This window comes from Camponotus floridanus, unplaced genomic scaffold (genome assembly GCF_003227725.1).
Source record: "Camponotus floridanus strain SB8 unplaced genomic scaffold, Cflo_v7.5 scaffold18, whole genome shotgun sequence".
Taxonomy (NCBI): Eukaryota; Metazoa; Arthropoda; class Insecta; order Hymenoptera; family Formicidae; genus Camponotus; species Camponotus floridanus.
The window spans coordinates 2,226,348-2,251,284 of record NW_020229303.1 but is presented as its reverse complement, the minus strand read 5'-3'; the positions used below and the strand labels follow the sequence as shown (position 1 = coordinate 2,251,284).

At 37.4% G+C, this 24,937-nt stretch overlaps 2 protein-coding genes across 6 annotated transcripts in view; one reads left to right on the top strand and one right to left on the bottom strand.

Moving 5' to 3' along the window:
- Window positions 1-24,937, top strand: part of LOC105256910 (peroxisomal leader peptide-processing protease) — a 101,883-nt gene that overhangs the window by 18,510 nt on the left and 58,436 nt on the right. The window contains exon 1 of one of the 2 annotated variants that reach the window (XM_025407522.1): window positions 797-813. The exons of the other annotated variant lie outside the window; for it this stretch is intronic. The gene's annotated coding sequence lies outside the window, so the exon portion shown is untranslated. Of the gene's footprint in view, window positions 1-796; window positions 814-24,937 lie in introns of those variants that run through there. 2 annotated transcript variants of the gene reach the window in all.
- LOC105254507 (ion transport peptide-like) overlaps window positions 1-24,937 on the bottom strand; it is a 70,016-nt gene that overhangs the window by 13,858 nt on the left and 31,221 nt on the right. Inside the window, exon 1 of one of the 4 annotated variants that reach the window (XM_025407526.1) lies at window positions 22,463-23,052. The exons of the other annotated variants lie outside the window; for them this stretch is intronic. The gene's annotated coding sequence lies outside the window, so the exon portion shown is untranslated. Of the gene's footprint in view, window positions 1-22,462; window positions 23,053-24,937 lie in introns of those variants that run through there. 4 annotated transcript variants of the gene reach the window in all.

Genomic DNA, 24,937 nt, shown 5'->3' with positions numbered 1-24,937 from the left:
AGTTAAGAAGCAAGCAAAGAAATTAATGCAACAAGAAATCTTATAGATCCAACCAGAAAATACTAACCAAATCCTAGTAAAATCCATTAAACGTTCTAGTTATAAAAAATCGAGTCTTATCACGATAACTCGAAATTCTTGTTTGATTTAACCAAAATGCCTTCAATCATATACGTCTTGTTGATACAATTAAATGATTTTTCTCAGTGTAGTCACGTTTACAATTTTTTTTCTCAGTGTCAAAGAGAGGAAAAGATGGAATAGTGAATCCCCGCCGTTCTTTCTTCCTCTTTCTCTCTCTCGTATAAATAATCCCTTTACTTACTCCCCCTTCATTTCAATCCCCGTAAACGAACCGAGATTACGCGCGTGAGAAAAATCCGGGGAACAGCAGGGTGCGTAAAGGCGTCATAAATTAGACCCAGTTGCACCGGTACATTTTAAAGGGGGCTCGATTCTTTCGCTCTCTTGGCCCCGATTCAGCGGACGCCCGGTGGGATTTAAGCCGTGGGGGCCTCTCTCTTTCTCTTACTTTAAATTTCGCGGTGATCGCATTGACAATCGCGGACCACACAGAGACATAAAATGCGGCGATATATGCGTCGCTCTCGCCTCTGACGCGATTTCGATCATTGAGCCGGCTTATATAGAGAAACGGTACAACGCGTACAGGGAGGAGGAGTCCAGTTGGATCCCGATCCCACGAGGCGAGACACGAGTATTCCACTTACTTACGGGCAGATTACATTATATTTTTATTGCCTCGGTGGACAGCGCAGGAATCGCAGGCCGTTTCGCGAGCGTCCGCGACGTGTAAGTAAAGGCGCTTTTTCAATCGGCGAAATATACGCGGCTTATAATCACCGCACGTATAACGCGTAATTTGTGAGATAGAATCGGTTTTTCTTAAATATCGGCGCGTTTCTTAAGGATAAAATTTCGCAAAATTTTCATCGAAAGCTCATTTTTTGTAAAAATCAGATTTTAATATAATAATTATAAAATAATTATAAAATAATAATTATAATAATTATAAAATTTAATACGAGACGATGTAGTTTATTACAGTTTATATAAGTTACATAATTATACATGGTTGTACTTTTATAAAGAAAATTTAATTGCATCCTTTGAATTAACTAATAATTCTTTTTTAAATTATTAATATTAAATTATTTTTGTTAATTTTAAATTATTAATATTAAATTATTTTTTAAATGATTAATATTAATATTAAGTAAAATATGCATGTGTCTTTAAATACGTTTTCATAAGATTAACTGGAATAACAATGAACAGTGAAAAATGCATTTCATAAAAGGCAGAACCGTTGCAGGGTCGAGACGGCAGCATCTCGATTGTGTTGCGAAAAATCGTCGCTATATTTAGATCGAACGATCTGTGGGCGTAACAGACATCAGGTCAATACGAATCATACACGCATTTCGCTCACTACAGAGATTACGCGTGTAATTCAAGCGAGGAGGATTAATAGCCATTCTAATATCGCAATGACGCAAAACGAAATAAAATATCGAGCTATCATATCATATCGTATTTCATCTTTTTATATTCATCGTGTAGCGGAAATAAAAATTCTAGTTTTATTAACAATTATTCTTCTTACTATTTTTAATTTTTAATTTTTTTAATTAAATATTTTTTTAATTTTTTTCACATTTTATCTGATATAATTGAATCATCTTTGCGAATATGATTAAAATAATCATTCTAACAATAAGATGGTAATTAGCTAATATCTTTAAATAATATGTTTAAATTATTATAATAAAAATGAGAAATCTGGAAGCAGTCTGAAAGAGAGAGAAGAAGACATTTATACATAAAATCATATTTATCTGATTAAATTTAATTAAATCGAAGAGGGACGGGAGACACGAATGAATCCTCGATGTTAAAAATGGATCGGTTCTAGACAAGCTCATCCTTCTTTGTAGATGCAATTTCAGATTCGATCACGGGAGAAAGATGCACACTTTATGCGTCCCGTGTAAAGAAAGATGAAATACGCAGAGGGTGGCATTGTGAGGGAGAGAGAGAGAGAGAGAGAGATGGGAGGGGAGAGGAAGAGCACGTAAGCGTGTCGAGGTGTACGCGAGGAGACGCACAAGGGAAGAAAAAGTCAAAAGAGACCAGTTGCTCGATAGGTGAGGTCTTTCCTCGGCTCAGCCACGCACAGGTGTGCAATCTGCGAAGCTTCTTTGGCAGAAAGCCACACGCTTGCTTCGGCACCTCGCCCCGCGGCGGCTCGTTCGCACACGATGTACAGGGTGTCCCGCAGCGATCGCGCGGAAATTTTTTATCTTTAGCTGAAGAATTAGATATTAGCAAAATGTTCATCATCAGTGGGGACTTTTTAACTCTACAATGTATATTTCTTCAAGAGACCTTATTAAAATTCCAATTGTATTGCTCCCGTTTCATTTATATTCTTGAAGCTTAGGACGCGATGAGGATTTAATCATTTTAATTATATATCTCCGTAAATAAATATGTTGCTAAGACGGTACTGTTTATGTTTCGAATTCTAATTTTTCGGAAAATTTGGTGGTCGTAAAACTATACGATGGATTTAACTCACACTATTTGTTTAGTATTATTTAAAAAATATGTATACCTTGTATTTTTTCCGATAAGCTAATTTTAATATGAGCAGAATTTGTAGAATCACTTGATCCTCGCAAAGGAAATAAGCGATTACAAGTCACATTCGCTTCGATCTTAAAAGAGAATCAATATTGATATATTTAATTATAATAGTCATGTTTGCATAAACGATTACATCCGGAAATTTACAATACAATATGGCACATGAATCCTTGCAATTTTCCGAGATATTAAAGGGCATTTTTATTTTTCAGATTCTAGTTTTGAAACAAATATATTTTATATTTAGTTTTATAAAACAAAGATAATAATATATTTTAATATAACATATTTAATATATTCTAATATATTTTACTTGCGATATAATTATTATTAGTGAGAATAGTGATTATCTTACACTTACAATTGACATAATAGGCTATCTCTACGACAATTTTTCCTTCGAGAGTCGACAGATCAATCTATCTATAATTACCCGGTTATCTCGCTTGGTAGAATAATTTTTCGATTTCCTTATTACGCAACGATGTTCAATTAACGCGGCGCGTAACAGACACACGTGTAATTTTCTTTTTCGAATTCCGAGACCTTTTCTTCAACAAGCTTTTATCCGGGATCCGATGGCCCCGAAAGGTTCCCGAGGGTGAATGGTTCCCTTGTATCGTCGGTCCCAAAAATCCGGAACAGTCGCGCCGAATCCTAATCTCAAACCCCAATCGCTCGGGCCGGGTCAACGACCTGCGCTCACGGGGCCTGCTTCGTCGCCGTTTCACATCGCGGTGACATTAAGAGGATCGGTGGTAAGCCTCAGGTAGGTATACGTGCGCGGCCGTCATTATCAAGAGAGAGAGGGGAAGACGTAAAAACGGGAAACACGGCGTACACCGAAGGAGCAGTGACTTTACAAAGTCACCGTTCGCCAGCGGGGCCTTCCGCAAAAAAGCACCGCGGCAAGGAGGATAAGAAGAAGCGGCGAAACGCGTGCAATTACCGAAACGCGCTCTCGGGGCCCCTCGGGGGAGAAGACGAAGAGCAGTCCGCGTGTCCTACGCGCTCTCGTCGAGGGCAACGGGAGAGAAGGAGCGAGGATCCCTGGGTAAGGGAACGGGGCCCGGAGGGCCCAACAGAAAGAGAGAAGAAAGGGGAGGGGAGAGGAGGGGAAGCTGCACGGCAGTATCGTTAGATATATCGGCTCTCCTCGCCAGGTGGTCCTTTTCCCGTGCCGGATGACTCAATCCCGTGAGGAGTTGCCGGACGAGCTCTCGAGAGAGGGGCCCCTCCCCCTCCACCCCCCACCACCACCTCCTTGAGGCCCCACCGTGTGTGTTCGCGCGACAGTTTGCGATACACACGGATGCACACACGCATTCACGTGCACTTTACGAACACGTAGTTGGGCAATACACATCGTGTGTCCCACGCTGAACCGCGCGCTCGTACATCGTCTGACAGTAATGATTCGCGCACGGCAGAATTATCTCAACCGGAGATACTTGTCGGAGATATCCCTCGGAAGGCCTGTCATTGAGATGCGAAGTTTACGCTTCGAAAGTCGAATCAATGGTGCGAGTCCGGACTCGAAAGTTTTATCCAAAGTCGCATTCTTACGGAATAATATAGATCTTATCGTTTTAATTCGCCCTCGTAAGTTTTTCGACGAAACTGATATATACTGAAATATATTTATCGGAATCTATGTAAATTATCCACTGAGTATCTGGTGGATTCGCAAGGCACGAAGGATCAATCACTGTGGCAATCATTGCACATTTCATTAGAAATATATTGCGGCAGTACAGCAAATATAATTTTAGGAAATACATGCTTTAGAAAAATGTATATTGAAATAGTACCAGCAATATTATAAGAAAAAAAGTAATATGCACTAGAAATACCTATTAATTCTGCGGCAGACAATATTGCCAATGAAATAATAATAGAAATACTAATAATACAAAAGCAATACAATGTAATGTTAGCAATAAAATATATTATATTGCCAAATATGGTAATCATTATTCATTTTTTGAAAATGGTTGCCCTCGGCAAGACTTGTATCTCACTATCGGCGCCGATGCATATCCTGAGAAAAAATCTGGTTGCATTAATTAGAATTCTGGTAGATTCAACCAGTATATCTGTTGGAAAATGGACGAACCAGAATTCTTGTAGGAATTACCAGATGAATCTGATTAATTTCTTCCTGTTAAATTTACCAAATTTTCTGGTTAATAAGACTAAACTTCTCAGCACCAAGTCGTCTAAAATTGTTTCCATCTAATCTTAAAAGTCTGTTTAATATTCTGAATTCCAACAACATTATTGGATAAATTCAATCCAGATTATTGAATAAATTATTTTAAGTTCAGTTTGTTAGAAATTAAACTGATAAACAGTGATGCAAGAAGAGGATGCAGCTCAAACACACACAATCAGAGAGCTAGCGTCCTCTTTCTGGCACTATTGCTCGTAAGAGAAAAAAAATATACTTTGGATTTAATGTTAATACTAGTTCTTTATATACATTTCATATTGAATACGAGTTAAGAAGCAAGCAAAGAAATTAATGCAACAAGAAATTTTATAGATCCAATCAGAAAATAACCAAATCCTTATAGTAAAATCTATTAAACGTTCTAAAAAATCGAGTCTTATCATGATAACTATTCTAGTTTGATTTAACCAAAAGGTCTTCAATCATATACGTCTTGTTGGTACAATCAAACGATTTTTCTCAGTGTGTGAAGAAGGCATTCACACATTTTTCAGCCCAACGAATAATTGCTAGAGAACAATATTCGTGGACTAGAAAAATATGTGAAGTGTAAGTGGTTAGATCAGAAATTGAACCTGAGTCTTTCTAGACAACCGCTCTAAAGCACTGAACTATCCAGACCTCACACCTAATGCTGTTCTTTAACACAGTGATATGTGACTTCAGAGCGATGTTGATATCTCGCTCAATGGATGCAACGTCGATTGCCACGGAGGATCCCCGAAAGGTCGCTCGCTGACCAAATAAGTGTCGGTGGAGGATTATCGTCCACATCACAATATCTACTCATCTCCAGAGCTGCATACACGCGTGCCGCGTGCGTCTTGATGCACGCGCGTATCGGCTATGGCGGAATTGTGGTTTTTTTTATACACATGTGCGCGCTGGGAGAGAGAACGAAGCTCGGGGTGGGGAAGAGAAGGAACGAGAAAAACGAGAAAGAGAGATCAAGATGCCGAGGGAGCGAGCGAAGGGAGGGGGACGAGGGGAGGGCCCTCTAATTAGGCGGTCGGCCGCCACCGCCGCCGGTGTACCATGTACCATATAACATATGCCATGTGATACGTGTGCTACACACACGCTATATACCGTTCAGAAGGGAGAGAAGAGAGAGAAGCCGAGGAGAGGAAAAAAAAGGAAAAAGGGGGACGAGGCGGGCCGTAAATCAAGCGGCAACGAGGCACTCTCCTTCTCTCCGGGGCCCCACCGCGATCTCTTTGACGTTTGCGGACCTACCTGCCTACCATCCCGCGCGCGTGTGCGTGAATAATAACGCGTGTATGCAAAGAGCCCACCGTCGTGTTGCTCCCCACTGTGATTCGGGCCCTCGATGCGAGCCCAAAGCGGCGTCGACGGTATCGCCACGAATGATTTTCTCGGTGAAAAACGTGTTATTAGAGAGGGAGATCCCTTTGATCCTTCTTGCCGGGGGCACCGCGCGGTGCTCCTTTACACGGGATCAACTCGAAGCTGATCGCGTTTGTTTTCTTGTCGGTAACGAGAGTGTCAATCGCGTAACGAGGTAAGAAATGACCGAGGGATTTGCCGGAAGGAAATTATTCATACGTATTTAAGAGGGAGAGAGAGAGAGAGGAGGGATGTGCTTTTAAATCTGGATCTTTCTGTAGCCTCATACTATGTGACTATTATATGTAAGCACCTCCTGCCTGAGAATTTCTCCGAACGAAATATCACGAAGATATCATTATCGACTACCATGATTAACTGTCAAGAGCACCTGAGTCTAAGTAAGAACTACTAAGATCCGTGCTATTTATTTTTCAGTAACATACCAACCATTTTGTTCATCAATTTAATCTCGTATTGCTTTTATTTTCCACTTTCACCGCGACATAAAAAGTGCAGTTTGCTGGTAACCAATTATTTTCTTTTTTAATAAGCACGAATAAAAGATATTTTCTCCTCAAGAACATATTCCTACGAGTTTACACATCTATTTATGCCACATAATTTCACACTTTAACATGACTTGAATCATTAAGAATCATAAATTGCAACAAAAGTACATCATAAATCGTAGAAAGGTGCCTCTGACGAAGAGAATTTGAGGGATCTAGCCCATGGCGTGGATGCCCGAGGGGGACTGGAGGGTCTCGTCGAGGCCACTGCCAATCATTTTCGTGGAAACGAGTCTCGGGGAAGGAAAGACGAGCCGCCTTTGTTGACCATCACCATCGTGCAAGAGTCTGTGTTAGAGAATCAATGACGTCAATCGCGCCCGCGGTAATTATATAAGGATGGTTCTATCGGCCTTTGCCGACCTTTGTATGATGATTAAATGCTAAGCGATTCCGATCGACGCAGCGCGCTCTTTCTTGGGCCCATTAAATCGAACGCGAATTTTTTCACCCGGGAGACACTCGCGGCGCCTTCGCCTCCCGCGAGATCCTTAATAGAGGAACGATTTATCTTCCAACCGGTCCCTCGCGTTTGTAATTAGCGATGATGTTACCTTCTGATATCGGGCTCGAAGTTGCACCTCCTTGCAATCAACAACAACGAACCTCGAGAAAGAAAAAGAGATTTTTCATAAAGAGCGGAACAGAGAGATATATGTTCATCGATACTTAAAATGCAGAAACTGACAGTACAATGGTAGTCAGTTTTAATAATATAATTAATAAATCGGTAATATCAGTCATTCCTCCGTGTGTGAATGTTACTCGACTGTCACTAATTAAAATTTGAGCAGCGTGTCTAATGAAACAGGAGATTTACGTTCGTCCCTGCATGACTTTATTGTTAAAAGCGATTCAAGGCTGGCAAGTAGAAACGGCACCGTAATACTTATTAAGGCCATTGCACAAATATTAATATATGCATGGAAGTATGATCCGTCCGTCGCATGTTCTCGAGATAATAACAAGATTTCCTTCCTTATAACGATAGCATAAAGCATAAATAATACATATTCAATGCAACTCTTTGGAAAGTATATAACAAGGAATAATTTTGAAAATTGTTCCCTTTACATAATTTTCGTCATCTACTCTCTATAACCGATTTACAACCGACATATAATCGATTAGTTTCTTACGGTAGTCGTGTCTAGTAAATCAGACCGGTAATCGACAACTGATCGTAAAGGCGATAAATAGCGCCGTGAAATACGTTCGCGCTTGCATACAATGGGTGTCCAGTAAACGTCCGTCATACGTCAAGTCAATAACCATATTTCTCGTTGCTGGGGCCGGCCGGGACACAACCGGTCCCCATCGCATACGGCAATATTATCAATTCAAATGGACGTTTTTATCTCTGTCGCCGATATCTCAATTAATTACTAACCGCGCGAATCTCACGGCTGTAGCTCATGCTCTTGGGACTTAAAGAGCAGTTCGTTCTTCTCTCCTCGCATTCAAGCGTCTCGACTCTTTTCACACTTTTTCATTTTTTCTCAGAAAATTTCCTTCCTGGAGCTACTGCTGTATTCGATAGTTTGATGATAAATCTTTCACAATACCTTCATAAATACGTAACACACATAATTTATTAGATCTGAAACTAATTTCAAAACTTTATTATAACCTAACCTAACCTAACCTAACACAATTTTTTAAAAATTTTTTGTCTGTTTGCGCTACGACCATATTTGTTTTTAGATTTCAAAATGTGTAGTTGACGATTTTGACATGACTTTCACGGGCGTTACTTAACGGATTATTTGATATTATTATTATATGCATTGAAAAGGATCCGGAGAGGATCGAAACGTTTGCGTTAATTAATGTATTTCGTAATTATTAACATGATTGTAATTTAACACGTATTTACAATTCATTTTCCTTTTTTTTTGCATCAACTTCTAACGCCGGTGGCCTTACTTGCCTTTTTGTGTATTTGTTTTTATATTTAAAAAATTTGATTCCTCTCTTTATCCATTTAATTCCTTTCAAAGAGACAACTTGCCCGACTTTTCTCCCTCCAAAGAGTACCATTACGCGTTATATTTCATCGTCTGTTTGCGCACGAAAGAATAAATCTAACCTCGATGCACGCTTATCAGCCGGTATCGATCTCCAATTCTACCCTTCGTTTACATTTTTCTCATTTTCTGTATTCTCGAGATCAATCGCAGCGCGGGCCTCCGTTCCCAGCGCGCAGTGCAACGGAATTAATGAGCGCACCTGTATGTGACGTAGTGACATATGTGACGCACGTAGCAGCGGCTCTAGGTGGGCTCACACGCGCTCGTACACTCGTGAAGGAATGCTCAACAGGTGTGCCGCCGACCCCTCACGCCCTCCCCTGCTCGCGTTACGTGCACGTGTGTATGTACACTGCCCGTCAATAGTTCGTTCCGTCTCTCTAACGAGGGTTGGGGATATCTATTCTTTGCTAATGCATGGGATTCTTATTACATTAGCAAAGGATTCTTATACATTAGCAAAGGTATTGGGTTTCCTTGCTAGGGAAACGGAACGAATTCATTGGATCTGTTCGTTTTAGCTGCACTGCTGCACTAGTGCAATTAGTTAGAGTGAAAGAAAGTATGTTTGTCTCTTTCTAACTTATTGCACTAGTGCAGCAGTGCAGCTAAAACGAACAGACCCATTGACGGGCGGTGTACCTATCGTGCGCTGCATGTGTAGGTGGATACACTACGCGCCCGTCATCCTTTCTGGTTTAAGATCCTTTCGCTTTCCTTCGCGGAAGATTCCTTGATAAGTTTCTTCATTTTTGAAAATGCAATTTTTCAAGAATAGATCGTATGCTTTCGACTCCATTCAAAAAAATTTGCTTTTTTCCCCCTTGCGATTCCCTTGAGATTTGTTCTATTTGCGCGACGCGGGGAGATTGATTTGTGCGAGCCGCGCACAAAACGAAGCGTTGTGCGTACACGCCGTCTCTCGTCGCGAACGAGTGCAACGAACCTCTCTCTCTCCATCAAGCCGCGGCCGGCTTCGAGAGTCGACGCGAAAGAAGCGAAACGTCACCGAAACGCGCACGTTGTAGCCGATCGACAAGAATCGCGCGACTCGCTATTGAAAAGACGCTCGACAAAAAAAATCATTTTGCCCCTTCCTTATTTTTGTCACGTGCAACGAATCTCCTAATGCAGTTGTTTCACGAAATATTCGCGTTTAACTCTCATGAATCCGATTTGAATAATTGCGAAACAATGTTTGAAATGATTGTTGATACATAAATTATCCAATCCTAACAGCGCAATATATTGCAACATTGCAACAATATTGTGCAGGATAGGGATAATAGGGACATGGATAGATTGTTGCAACATTGCAGTAATATTGCTTGCAATATTATAATTTTGCCGTAAATTATATTACGATTTTTCAATTATTTTGTTGTACTTTTAAGGATGTTTTGTATGTACAATCCCAGTAAAAAGTAGCTGAAAATCAATATTGACAAATATCCACTTTTAGTGTATTTTGAGTAACAAATTGTGTGGAATATTACAATTTGATTTTAGCTACAGTGCAGAAATGTATTTTTTAATATTTATTGCGTTTTTACTGAAATATTCCGAATTTTGTTAATCGAAATGATTAACTTTTGGCAGAGAATTTCGCCTTGTGACAGATACATGGCTAACTTTATTAAATTATATTTAATATCTTTTGAACCAGTTAGTACTTGTATTATTTGACCAAATATTGCAAATTTTCAACAAATTCTGAATATTATTTCCATATGTTTTTGTCATTTGAATCGACGTGGTTATACATTTCCCATAAGAACACACGTTAATTCGGTGCAAATTAAAATCCTTATAACTTGTGAACGCTTTGGTAAATGGATTTAAAAATTGTACTGAAGATTCTAAACATATGTAAGGACATTCTGTACAATTTTGATTAAATTCTCAATATTTTGAAAATAGGTACAAAACATCCTTAAAAAATGTTATGTTTTAAAGATTCCCTAACAGCACAATATTGCAGCAACATTGCAACAACATTACATGCAATATTGAAATTTGTTTTTTGTGCCGTTAGAAAACCTTCCAAAACGTAACATTCGTTAATAATACAACAAAATAATTGAAAAATGTAATATATCTGTTACTCTCTTGTACCGTTAATAAAATTTTCATCGGCAAGGCCGTGGTTTACTTTTTTTGCGTCTCGCTACTCTGCACTTGAGTAGCCTCCAAGGCGAGACTTTCTACCATCGAACTCTCGCGAGTTCTAGATCGAGCATGCACCATGCATACATCATCAACAGAGAGCCTTCTGTCTTCCTGCGCGTCGTGAACGCGTCGAGAGAGGAGAGAAGGACCGAGTGAATCTCCGCGCGATTTATTTACACACGGTCTCCAGAGAGTTGCCCCTAGGCTGCGCATCAGCATCGCGCAGAAAGAAGCATTAACCCCGTTGCGTTGTGAGCTAATCATGTTTTTATCGGTAGCAGTATTCTGTACCATACGTTTATTGATATATGATATTAACAACCGCGTCATGTGAGAAAGTATTAATTAATATAACAGTATTCGATATTGATGTGGTTTCCTGCATAACAAATTTGATAAAATAATTGAATATGTTATATATTAACATCAAGCTTTCTAGTTTTGTAAGCATCGAACTAATTGATTAATAAGTGTTTATCAAAATCAGCTTGGACTTTAGATTTTTTATTTTCATAAAATAAGTCAACAAAGAAAAAAGAAATTAAATATAGTAATCAATGCGAATTTTATTGATATAATATTTATAAGCAGAGAAAAATATCTATTATTTATAAATTACAATTATCTTTGATATTGTAAGTCGTATTATTTATTTTTGAAAACTTTTAATATCGAGAAAATGCCTTCATTTTTTAAATATTATAAATTTATTTTTTTTCATTATATTATACAACTCGATATATATGTACAATAAAAAATTGACATATTAATTCAACAAAATATTTAATTTTTATTTTCGAAAAAAATATAAAATTTTTCTTTAAATTTATACAAGAAAAATAAATCTCTTAGAAAAATAAAATTTGTAAAATATACTTTACACGACAAGAGAATCTCTTTAAAGCTTTATAAAATATTGGTAATTATACACTTTACGGACCCTCATTAATTTCAATGATCTTGACATATGTGTATGTTGTCAAGCTCACTCTCCTGAGTAAGCATCAAAAGGTTTTAAGTGTCGCTCGTTATTTCTTAAAAAGTTATTAAGAAAAAAAGTTTTACGAATTATGTGCAATTTTTAGACATCATCTACGTTTTAAGAGTCAAGGTACATGCATGGATATAGTGGGTTTCGCCCCCTCTACGGGGGGGTTCCACTTCCGAAAAGAACTATAACCTAACCCAAATCTATTTCTGATTTAAAATTAAAATTTGATTCGGGGTGAATCTTACTTTGCGTGAAAAGTTGCAAACCAATGTGAACTTTGTTTTATCTTGCAAAGTACATGTGTGGCTACAATGTGTTCCGCCCCCCTCACCCCCTACGGGGGACTTCACTTCCAGAAGATATAACCTAACCCAAACCTATTTCTGATTTGAGCCAAAGTTTAATTGCAACACATGTACTTTGCAACACAAAACAAAGTTTACTCTATATTTAATGATAATCTTCGCTATATATTAAACATATATTCCATCAAATATACCTTCTTAAACATGCTGTGGCAAAATCATATTATATTCATTAAACTTTTTTCGTTAATAACTTTTTAATAAATAGTGAGCGACACTTAAAATTGATATTTACTCAGGTGAGCTTGATAACATATGTCAAGATCATTGAAGGTGAGAGCGTCCGTAAAGTGCATAATTACCAAAAAATTTTATCCCAAAAATATCGAATGGAACATCAAATATCTTTGTCATCCGAACACACGATATTTTTGTTTCCTAATTCAAAAATTTAAAATATTGAAATGTAACGTCGTTACGTCCAATAAATCGATTTGGCTTTTGATTTTCGTCATCATTGTAGGAAAGTTGCATTATCTCGCATATATGGGACAGAACCGACTCTATTGGCCACATTTTTCATTTTCAACTCTTTCTTATTCGCAACGTATGCGTGCTACACACGCTGAAATATTGCATCGCTGTCATTAGTAGAAGCTAATTGAGGAAAATGGAAGGATATTCTCTTATGTAGAAACTTGGACCGCGAAAGGTCGCTTCCTAGATGATGCACACAGCTGTAATTTACTACAAATGATTCTTATAACAGATGAAAGCGCGGATAGATGATGATCTCGAAGAAGCTACCTCAACATATTTTCCTATTACGTTAACGATATTTCATTCCTTATTCCAAAAGACATTGTTGAAGCTACACGAAGAGGCATCACGAGATTATGATTAGTACGTAAAAAAACTTATTATTTCCAAGGAAATGAAAATGTCCCAACAAAGTTTCGAGATCTCGGACGAAGTTAACCTCAACGAAACTTTCATCCAGCTCGATTTCTAGAGTTGATCGAAAAAGAGTTCTACCGCAAGAAATATTTAATATTGAAGAAAGAATAAGAGAAGAAACTCTAATTGAGATGATTTCACAAGTTTCATTCATTGTCGAATGAAAAAATGAAAAAAAAAAAAAAACTTCTACATGTCATATGCACTTTAACTTTCTATTTTCTATATTTACATTTTTTTATATTCATATTATGAAGCGCTCTATAGCGCATTTAGTCCGAAGAGAGTGTCTAGATGGCAGCAGGACGACTCGACCAGAGAACGACGGACCCCTCCGCGTGCCAGGGAACTGCATCCACGCTGGTACCACCACCATCATCATCACCTCCACCACCATCACCACCACCACCACTACCATTGCTGCTGCTACTACTACTACTACTTCGCGGCAGTCAAAGTAGTGGGGTATACCGGTATCCCGGCAGACAGCTTGGCGTCCTACGGTTCGCATTACGAGAAACCGTAGCCTTTCTCCGTCTCTTTCGCCCCCTCGCGCTTCGCACCCCGCCGTTCGCGGTACCGGATCTCTTGTGCGCTCGCGCTCTCGACTCCGCGGACACGACTCGGTTTCTCCCCGAAGGGAGCATTATCCCCAGCCCTTTCGCTCCGATTTCTCGCCGTGCGATTTAAATCTCGCGTATATTCCGTATAATCGCGTTGGCAACGTGCTCGTAGGCTTAATTATAAGAATTGAAGAAAAATGCTCGCGATACACATATTTTAGATAATCAAAAGATAATAACGAGAACTTGCTATCGTTATTATTTCATAGAGGATTTTTCAATGATTAAAGTGTTATAATCAAATAAAATCTAGATTGTTAGTTTTCTCGAGCAAGATTTGCTCGTTACTTTAAGATCTCGTCTTTATGACTGAGGAAAGCAGCGAGACGACTTTCCTATACACTGAGAAAAAAAATCTGGTTGCATTAATTAGAATTCTGATAGATTCAACCAGTATATCTGTTGGAAAATGGACGAACCAGAATTCTTGTAGGAATTACCAGTTGAATTTGATTAATTTTTTCCTGTTAAATTTTTTCCTGTCAAATTTTCTGATTAATAATATTAAACTCACCAGCACCAAGTCGTCTAAAATTTTTTCCATCTAATCTCAAAAGTCTGTTTAATATTCTGAATTCCAACACGATTATTGCATAAATTCAATCCAGATTATTGCATAAATTATTTTAAATTCAGTTTGTTAGAAATTAAACTGATAAACAGTGATGCAAGAAGAGGATGCAGCTCAAACACACACAATCAGAGAGCTAACGTCCTCTTTCTGGCACTACTGTTCATAAGAGAAAAAAATATACTTTGGATTTAATGTTAATACTAGTTCTTTATATACATTTCATGGCAAATATTGAATACCAGTTAAGTTAAGAAGCAAGCAAAGAAATTAATGTAACAAGAAATTTTATAGATCCAACCAGAAAATACTAACTAAATCCTTGTAGTAAAATCTATCAAACGTTCTAGTTATAAAAAATCGAGTCTTATCATGATAACTAGAAATTCTTGTTTGATTTAACCAAAATGCCTTCAATCATATACGTCTTATTCATACAATCAAACGATTTTTCTCAGTGTACAGTTGATTATCCGTGTATTGATACGCAAGAATATTTCGAACGATTGCGAGATGCTAGAAAGATATTGAGTGCGTGTCATACATGAGATGCTTGGCATCACTTGACATTTTAGAGGAGAGATCGATTTTTCTCTTTTTTCTGTATTTCTTGCAAGAACGAGAAAACAGCTGATTTCGAGGATCCGTCCACTGAACTGTCAACCGACTCGACTGTCAACTGTCAACTGTCTCTGGATCATGCAGAGCATCGCGCGCGATTGGAAAAAAAAATTACCACCGCGGGTAGAGGGGCGCTCGTGTCGCATAAAAAATATGGCTGTTACAAAGGACGATTTGACATTTAAGAATACTGTTTTAAAAATTGTTAAAAAAACGCAAATGCTGTCACTGTGTTTAGATACTTTGTGTAGCTATACTAATGCTACACCCTCTTCAAGAAATATGATTGAAGGCCAGAATGTAATAAATTCTGGCTTAATTATCATGTGCGGTAAAAAGTCGTGAACAAATTTATTTATTTTCCTTGTGTCTTCATCTTTTTGTTTATTCTAATACTTCTCAATGTATTATTCACTTTTATTTCATAGAAACACACACTGATTGCCGTATCTAAACAATATTAAATCGCCCTTTGCGACGGCCACATTTTTTAGTTTGCGTTTCGTCCACTAGTGTCGCATGGCAAATTTATATTCCCAATATTTACATAAATGATATAAAAAAAATCTTTATATATAGATACTTTATTCCGAGTTTGTATTTCTCTTAAGACGCCAACCGTCGAGATCCGAGAATAAATCTACGGCGAGGGTAATCCGAGCGGAGGTAAAAACGATCGATCCGAGCGATCGAGCTCGCTCGTGCGTAGAGGACGGACGTGAGAATACGCGTGCTCCCGTGTCTTCCATGATATGTAATCTACGCCCGGTCATATGGCGGGATATATCGAGACTCCCCGAGAAAGCTTAAAGCGGATAAATCACGCACCGAGCTCTCTTCGACGAGATAAATAATTGATCGTAACCGCGAACGCGCGCGCGGTTCCGTTTCCTGTTTTCAAAACGTAGATTCGCGAACGACGCTGATCGATGACCATTAATGGTCGTCGATCGGAATGTAAAAATAGTCTCCTTATACGATGCGACTACGCGCGATTCTGAGTTGAAGGATGTTCGTCCGGCGAGGAACGATTTGATGGCGAGATCGATTTCTCGCAAAAGGATGTTCGTCCGGCGAGGAACGATTTGAAGGCGAGATCGATTTCTCGCAAAGTGTCTTTAATCGCGATCAACAATCTGGAGGACAACTTATCGATACATTAATAATTTCTAAATTTATCGCGTTAATTTATATACTTTTATATAATGTTCATTATTTATATATTTCTTTATCATTTGAAAAATATAGAAATAATTTCAATTATAATTATAATTAAATAATAATATAATTAAATAATTTAAATTATTTCTATATTTTTCATGTGAGATTAATTAATTTCGATCAACAATCTGGAGGACAACTTATCGATACATTAATAATTTCTAAATTTATCGCGTTAATTTATATACTTTTATATAATGTAAATTATTTGTATATTTCTTTATCATGTGAAAAATATAGAAATAATTTAAATTATTTAATTATAATTATAATTGAATATAATAATTATAATTATAATTGAAATTTAAATTATTTAATTATAATTATAATTGAAATTATTTCTATATTTTTCATATGAGATTAATTCATTTATGAGCTTGAAAAATATAGAAATAATTTCAATTATAATTATAATTAAATAATTTAAATTATTTCTATATTTTTCATATGAGATTAATTCATTTATGAGCTTTGGTTTTTGGATACATCGAATTTTTATTTCGACATCTTAGTAGTACGCTTGGAATTACGTTTAACGTGAATTCCGCCGCTTATTAATCATCCCCAGGGCGTTCCATACGATACGTGACTCCGATGATTACGTTTCGCCTAATCTATCGGAAGCGATAACTCGCATATCTCGATTACGTTTCACGGGCGTTTTCGCACGAGGGTCAATAACATCGCAACGAGAGTTAGTCCTCGATGCCTAAACATCTCCTCGAGAGCGTTTCCTTCAACGAGAACCTCGACTTGATGCAATTCTCGCGGCTCGGTTCGTAAAGCAAACCGTAAAATGACACGCGGTAAACGCATTCCGTTCTCTTTAAATAGGCGGGAGATGCCGATGCTAAGTAAAGGACGCGGCGGTATTTGCGGATCTCCCTGAACAAGTGTCGGCGCTCGATGAAGCGGCCTCCAGCTGCGAAAATTATGAAATTTCTCCTCCCTCTCTCTTTCCCTCCCACCCTCTCTCTCTCTCTCTCTCTTTCTCTAACTGCGTTTCCACGTGGAGACTTGATCGATCGCAAGACTTTTGCACCTCGCTGTAAATATCCCCGTGGATATTTACAGTATCATCTGTGCCTCGTCCGAAGATTTTTCAAATGTTGACATTACGGCCTAGATATATCTGGAAGGGACATATTTTGTGTAAAAAAATGATTAAATTGTTAATAGATTTAGATGTAAAAAATTAATAATTTTAATTAAATTCGCAACAATTCTCGTAACAAAATTTTGCCGCATAAATTCCACTTCGTTTTGTACGAATTAAGCGTCAGTTGAAATATTGGGGAACAGTATGAATTTTTTTCTCTCTCTTAAAGAATATGTCTCTCGAAAATATGAATTTTTTTCCTTTCTTAAAGAATAGGAAGCAAAGAAATTTTGTTTCTTTGTAATTGGGAATATAAATTTATCATGCGACACTAGTGGACGAAACGCAAACTAAAAAATGTGGCCGTCGCAAAGGGCGATTTAATATTGTTTAGATACGGCAATCAGTGCGTTTCTATGAAATAAAAGTGAATAATACATTGAGAAGTATTAGAATAAACAAAAAAATGAAAACACAAGGAAAACAAATAAATTTTTTCACGACTTTTTACCGCACGTGATGATTAAGCCAGAATTTATTACATTCTGGCCTTCAATCATATTTCTTGAAGAGGGTGTAGCATTAGTATAGCTACACAAACTATCTAAACGCAGTGACAACGTTTGCGTTTTTTTAACAATTTTTAAAACAATATTCTTAAATGTCAAATCGCCCTTTGCGACATATTTGTTATGCGACACGAGAGCCCCCTTTACCCGCGGTGGTAATTTTTTTTCCCAATAATTTGGTAGACTGATCATACATTCGACCTCTTTTTAGGTCGACAAACAAACCCACGTGTTTAGGAAAAGACCCAAGTATGATGTAACCAAGTTACATTATTGAGTTCTACAGTCATATTTTCCGCAAGCTCATCAATATTTTTAAAATTTTTAAATATGCTAGAATATGTAACTCTAGGGTGTCTATTGTTTAGATAATCCCTTCTCCTCTCTCTTTTCTCTCCTCTTCTCATGATTAATTAAAATTAATTTGATTGACAGATCTAAAGATTTTTATAGATTCGATTTTACGAAAGTGTCATTTTTTCGCAAGAACTTTCTAATAAATTTTATTTTCGCATAGCTATTGTAAAATCGTAATCTTTTCGGAACATTTCATCAGACGTTTGAATTATTTCTTACATTACATTATATATTTACAGATGGGGAAAGATCGAAATTAATAAAACTTGGTAGATTTAAAATAGATTGTTAACCTCCTTAAATTATCCGTGTCGGATGAGCTTGGGAACGAATTCTCCACACCTGTTAAACCGTCACATCACCCCGCATTTAGGGCGCGTTTAACGAGCGCTAGCTACGCACGTGGTGCGTGTCGTCGAGTCATAAGCCGGCCTCACGTTTGGCCCTCGTCCGACTGTGTGAGAGCAAAAGATTCTCTGAATGAACTCTAAAGATAGATCCGGCAACACACATACACACACACACACACACACACACACACACATACATGCCTTACATGCAGACACACATGCCCTTCCCTTTCACCGTTTTGCTACGTCTTCTTCCTCGATCTCTTCGAATGCTCTTCGCTTCCTGCCTCTCTTTGTCGGTGTAAGCTTTCCGCTGAATGCAGCCAGATCTATCAGACGTTTCGATTCGAACGTAAATCCTCGCATTTCGCGGTTAAGCAACGATCTATGTCACCTCATTTAATTTGTATTTGTGTAATTTAATGCTTGATCGATATTGTTTCCTGGCCAACTTCAGCTACCAAAGTATCTATCAAAGATGTCAAATTTAGTTTTTTTTTTTTTAAAGACAGTGATCAAGAAGTTTAGTAAAAAAATCGTTTATTCTAAAATATTTTGTAGATATTATTTTAATGAAAGAGTTAATGCAATAGTAAAAAAGTGAAAATCGACACTCAATGTTGCGACTCAATTTTTGAAAATTCTAAAAATAATATAAGTTAATTATATACTTTAAATGAGACATATATTTCATATGAAATAATGCAATTTTGTATAACATTGTTAAAAAATGAGAAATATGTTTTTTCGTCTCAATTTAATTATCTCCAAGAATAGTACAATTTCAAAAAATAGTTAATGTAATAGTAAAAAAGTGAAAATCAACATTGTGCACGTTGCGACTCAATTTTCGAAAATTCTAAAAATAACATAAGCTAATTATATGCTTTAAAGGAGATACATATTTTACATGAAATAATGCAATTTTTTATAACATTGTTAAAAAATGAGAAAATATGTTCTTGCGTTACAATTTAATCATCTCCAAGAATAGTACAATTTCAAAAAATAGTTAATGTAATAGTAAAAAAGTGAAAATCAACATTGTGCACGTTGCGACTCAATTTTCGAAAATTCTAAAAATAATATAAGTCAATTACATACTTTAAATGAGACATATATTTCATATGAAATAATGCAATTTTTTATAACATTAAAAAATGAGAAAATATGTTCTTGCGTTTCAATTTAATTATCTCCAAGAATAGTATAATTTTAAAAAGTAGACTTGGGAATAACACTGTTCTCTCTTCAGACCCATGCTTTTCGCCAATCATTAATTTAATCCAATGAAATGATAATTAAGTTTACTCCCAACTTATCTTGAAGTAGCTTATGAACTAGGTATCGTTCTATATATATTCCGCTTCCAAAATAAACTATCCTCATTTCGTGTTGCTCGTGTATGTAAACCGTACATCGTAGGAATCAGTGGCCCCACGTACAGATCGAGAGCATGAACGAGGCTCTTACCCGATGATCGTGACGCAACCGGGCCCGAGAGATCCCTCTCTTGCCCGATTCTAAAATTTCCCACAGCGTTTGCGTGTCACGATTCTCCTGTCCTGTATTTTTTTTTTTTTACGGTGACAGCGAGAGAGATACTTTCGAGGAAATCGTGGGTGGGCGACTCGGTCATTTTGTCGGTCTCGATTTTGATCGCGGGATCCACAACGATCGATCCAGAATCGCGGATGCAGAAAAAGCACGTCTCGTCCCGACTGCGTGGGCTGTTATAGAAGGACAAGGAGAACGAGTGACTGAAAACGAGCGAGGAGGCCACCGTCGAGCGTCTTGCTGTCTTAGGTCCATGATCGGTCACCTAGCATACTGTATGTGAGTGCATGTATGTGTATGCTTTCGCCTTTTTCTTTCTTTTTATTGAAGGAAAAAAATGTATGCCTACGTGTTTGCGTCCTAATATAAATATTGACTGCCTAGAAGAAGTGCTAATAGAATTAATTGACCAGCCTTCATATTTATAGAAACTTATTAGAAACTGCATTTATTCTTTAGTTGCGAACATTATTAGGTCTTGAATTTTTTAACGATGAAATAGAAGATTTGAGAAAGATAATTGTTTAAAGTCTTTCGTTTTTTAATTTATTTGAAAAATCTATTTTCGTAAATTTAATTTATGGAAAAAATTGGGAGAAAAAAATGATGCAATATAAATTTACGATTATGCTTTAGGTCGTAAGATTACATCACGTATCGAAGAAACAAAGGACTAAATGTCGAGATACCATTCGCCACCCTTGAATAGGCTCCGGCGTCACCCAAGTGCGCAAAGGTCAAGTGCATGAGGGGTTAACCGTGCTCTTTAATACTTCAAATTGCGAAAGCATAAGTTGTGAGGCAAGAGACGAGAGTTTTCCTCTATATAAACATCGCGATATTTGTAATACTTTTGAAAATGTATAGAAAATATATTTCCTCGATAGAATTCAAATTTAAAAGAATTGTATTTTATTATTCAATTTCAATTAAATAACATTTCTAATTCGTCAAATTTAATTATATCAGAATAAATATCAGATTTATGTGCATCATGAGATTAATTAAAAATCAATTTTTGATTATAGACTTGACAAAAATTAATTTGTTACTTTTAATATATCTACTTAAAGTCTCCGAGAAAAGATAAAAAAATCAAAAAATTAAAATAACGAAAAGCAGCAGATCGTCTATTTGTGACCACCTGTTTGCTTCTACTTCTCAGTTCAACTAGAGGAAAACACAAAGATGTCAAATCTCTCTTACCATCTTTCGCTTTCTTTCTTTCTCGCACTTGTCTTAATTTTTATTACATTAATTTGCGATTTTTTACTTTCGTAAACTTTATATTCTTATTCTTAGAGTACTTGTCTTATAGAAATACTATAATAAGTACTTCTTCCTCTCTCTTTCTTGTGTCTTTCACGTGGATATCGGGACTATTATTTCAAATTACAATATTCATATAAATATTTTTATATAAATATTTTATTTTATTTTATATATTTTTATATATATAATATATATAATTTTATATATATAATATTATATTTTATTTTATATAAATTTTTTTAATGAATATTTTTATTATAATATTTATATAAATATTTTATTATATTAGGAAAATTATATTAGGAATTAATGTGAATTCTCTCGATTCGATAATTTGTTAGAATTTCCTAATTTTAAGATATAAGCTTGAGAAACTCCAAAAACGAGAATTTCTTGTTTTTCGTCGAATCATTTTTGTTCTTTTAGAATGATATATGAAATTATAAAATTAACTCTCTCTCTCTCTCTTTCTCTCTCTCTCTCTCTCTCTCTCTCTCTCTCTCTCTCTCTCTCTGAAAGTCACAAGTCGCACTCCAATAAGAGGAAAAGCGAACAATCGAACCTTATATGCGTTCTCGCATTACAATGGATATTCGTAATGCAATCTGTATACGTATTGTGCTATTATTGTGCTATACGTCAAAAATATAATTTATAAACGCATAACATAAATTATCTTAATATCGCTAGACAATTAATTGAAAATCTAATTATTTAATTTTACATTCCAGTATTTACTTGAAAAGGACCACAACCATATGGTCGAAACGTCGTAATCAATAAACAAAAAATTTCTGGCTAGTTTTGGTCGACTACATTATTTCCAACGATCCTTTCATAAACACATATCAGGGATATCACCGATAACAATCGGAATATACACGGATAACGCAACTAACATCGTTTCTCCAATTTCGTTCTGCAAGGATAATGTATAACGGGACTTACTTTGTTATTCGCCTCTCGGTCTCCTGTGACTTATCTCGATCTTCTCGCACCTTTCGCTGGTGTACGTCCAAAGAAACTAAGGTCCCTTTCTCGCCTTATCTCTTCTTACTTTTTCCCTCTCTTTCCGCACCCGGAATCCGAGTTAAAATTCCCGTCTTCGATCACTTTTGACACTCGCCGCTCCAATCTTACGATCGACACGCGACTCCGAAACGACACTGGATCGATAAACGCCAGGAACTACTTCCAGTATCCCGCGGGCGCGAAAGAAAAAAATTGGAGGCTTCCCTCGACCGGCCGTATCTCTTATCAATCGTGTACGCGTCTCACGCTTAAATCTTACTACAGTCCCTCTCTCTCTCTCTCTTTTTTTTATATCCTCGCCTCCTACACGCGGTGTCCGTACGCGCAAAAAACGTATCGTGCGGCTCTCACGCGATACTCGGCGCTGTATATACTATAGACACGCGTGCGGTGGCGATAGTAGTAGCGAGTAGTAGGATAGTGGCGGCGGCGGCGGAGATGCGTCGTCTCGCGTAGAGGCTCGAGCTAACATTAACTAGCGCGGACTGCAGCCGCTTATAATATGGCCCGGCCGCGAACCAATGGGATCCCGCGCTCCTTGCCAGACCCCCACCGACCCCCCCGGGCCCTCCGGCCCCCCCTCTGCCGTATCTCCGTCGTTCTCGGACCCCCCTCGCGCTGGCTCAATCGCCCTCCTCCTCCTCCTCCTCCTCCCCCCTCCTGCTCCTCCTCCCTCCACCGACACCGCCGACGTCGCTCCTCTCTGTCGCTGCTCCTTCGCTCCCCTCTCGTCTCGTACGCGCACCCTTCCTCGCTGCATCCATCCTCCCCCCTCCCCCCTCCGCCCGCGGTGAGAGAGCCAAGACCCCCCGCGTGTTATTCCCGATTGTCGTTTCTCCTTCGCCCTCTCGTCTCTTTGCGCTTGCATGCGCTCAAAGAGCGTCTCTTTTTCTCTCTCTCTCTCTCTCTCTTTCTTTTTCTTTCTTTCTTTCTTTGCTGTCCGGATTCTCGTACCACATGCGCTTTTTCTTTCTCCTCGTCCTTCCCTTTTCTTTCTCTCTCGCCTTTCTTCTTTCACGTATGTACTTCCTCCTCGTCCTATCGCCGTGTCTTTGTCGATCCTATTGGTTTTTCTTCCTTCTTACCTACGGGGGCACTAGCCTATGTTGAGAGAGAGAGAGAGAGGGAGAAGCGATGGAGAACAGATCGACAGGGACAGTAAAAGAGAGAGGGAACGAGGGGACCGACTCGCGGCGGCTCTCAACATGGGTCGGGGACCCGGAACGAGCGCGGACCTCTAGAGAACGCGGTTATGCGAGCGCGAGTAGCGAGCTGTTTAGCTGTATGGTAACGAGAGAGTAGACGCGAGTAAGAATAGGAGCGTCCGAGGAGAGAGAGACGCGGTTACTTCCTTCCGGATCGTAAATTCGACGGCGATTCCTCGATCTTCCGAGAGTCATTTCCGCACTGAGAAAAAAGTCTGGTTGCATTAATTAGAATTCTGGTAGATTCAATCAGTATGTCTGTTGGAAAATGGACGAACCAGAATTCTTGTGGGAATTGCAAGATGAATGATTAATTTTTTCCTGTTAAATTTATCAAATTTTCTGATTAATAATATTAAACTCGTCAGCACGAAATTGTCTAAAATTTTGTCCATCTTACCTCAAAAGTCTGTTTAATATTTTGAATTTCAACAAGATTATTGGATAAATTTAATCCAGATTATTGAATAAATTATTTTAAATTCAATTTGTTAGAAATTAAACTGATTCAACCAGTATGTCTGTTGGAAAATGGACGAACCAGAATTCTTGTGGGAATTGCAAGATGAATGATTAATTTTTTCCTGTTAAATTTATCAAATTTTCTGATTAATAATATTAAACTCGTCAGCACGAAATTGTCTAAAATTTTGTCCATCTTACCTCAAAAGTCTGTTTAATATTTTGAATTTCAACAAGATTATTGGATAAATTTAATCCAGATTATTGAATAAATTATTTTAAATTCAATTTGTTAGAAATTAAACTGATTCAACCAGTATGTCTGTTGGAAAATGGACGAACCAGAATTCTTGTGGGAATTGCAAGATGAATGATTAATTTTTTCCTGTTAAATTTATCAAATTTTCTGGTTAATAATATTAAACTCGCCAGCACGAAATTGTCTAAAATTTTGTCCATCTTACCTCAAAAGTCTGTTTAATATTTTGAATTTCAACAAGATTATTAGATAAATTTAATCGAGATTATTGAATAAATTATTTTAAATTCAATTTGTTAGAAATTAAACTGATTCAACCAGTATGTTTGTTGGAAAATGGACGAACCAGAATTCTTGTGGGAATTGCCAGATGAATGATTAATTTTTTCCTGTTAAATTTATCAAATTTCCTGGTTAATAATACTAAACTCGCCAGCACCAAATCGTCTAAAATATTTTCCACTC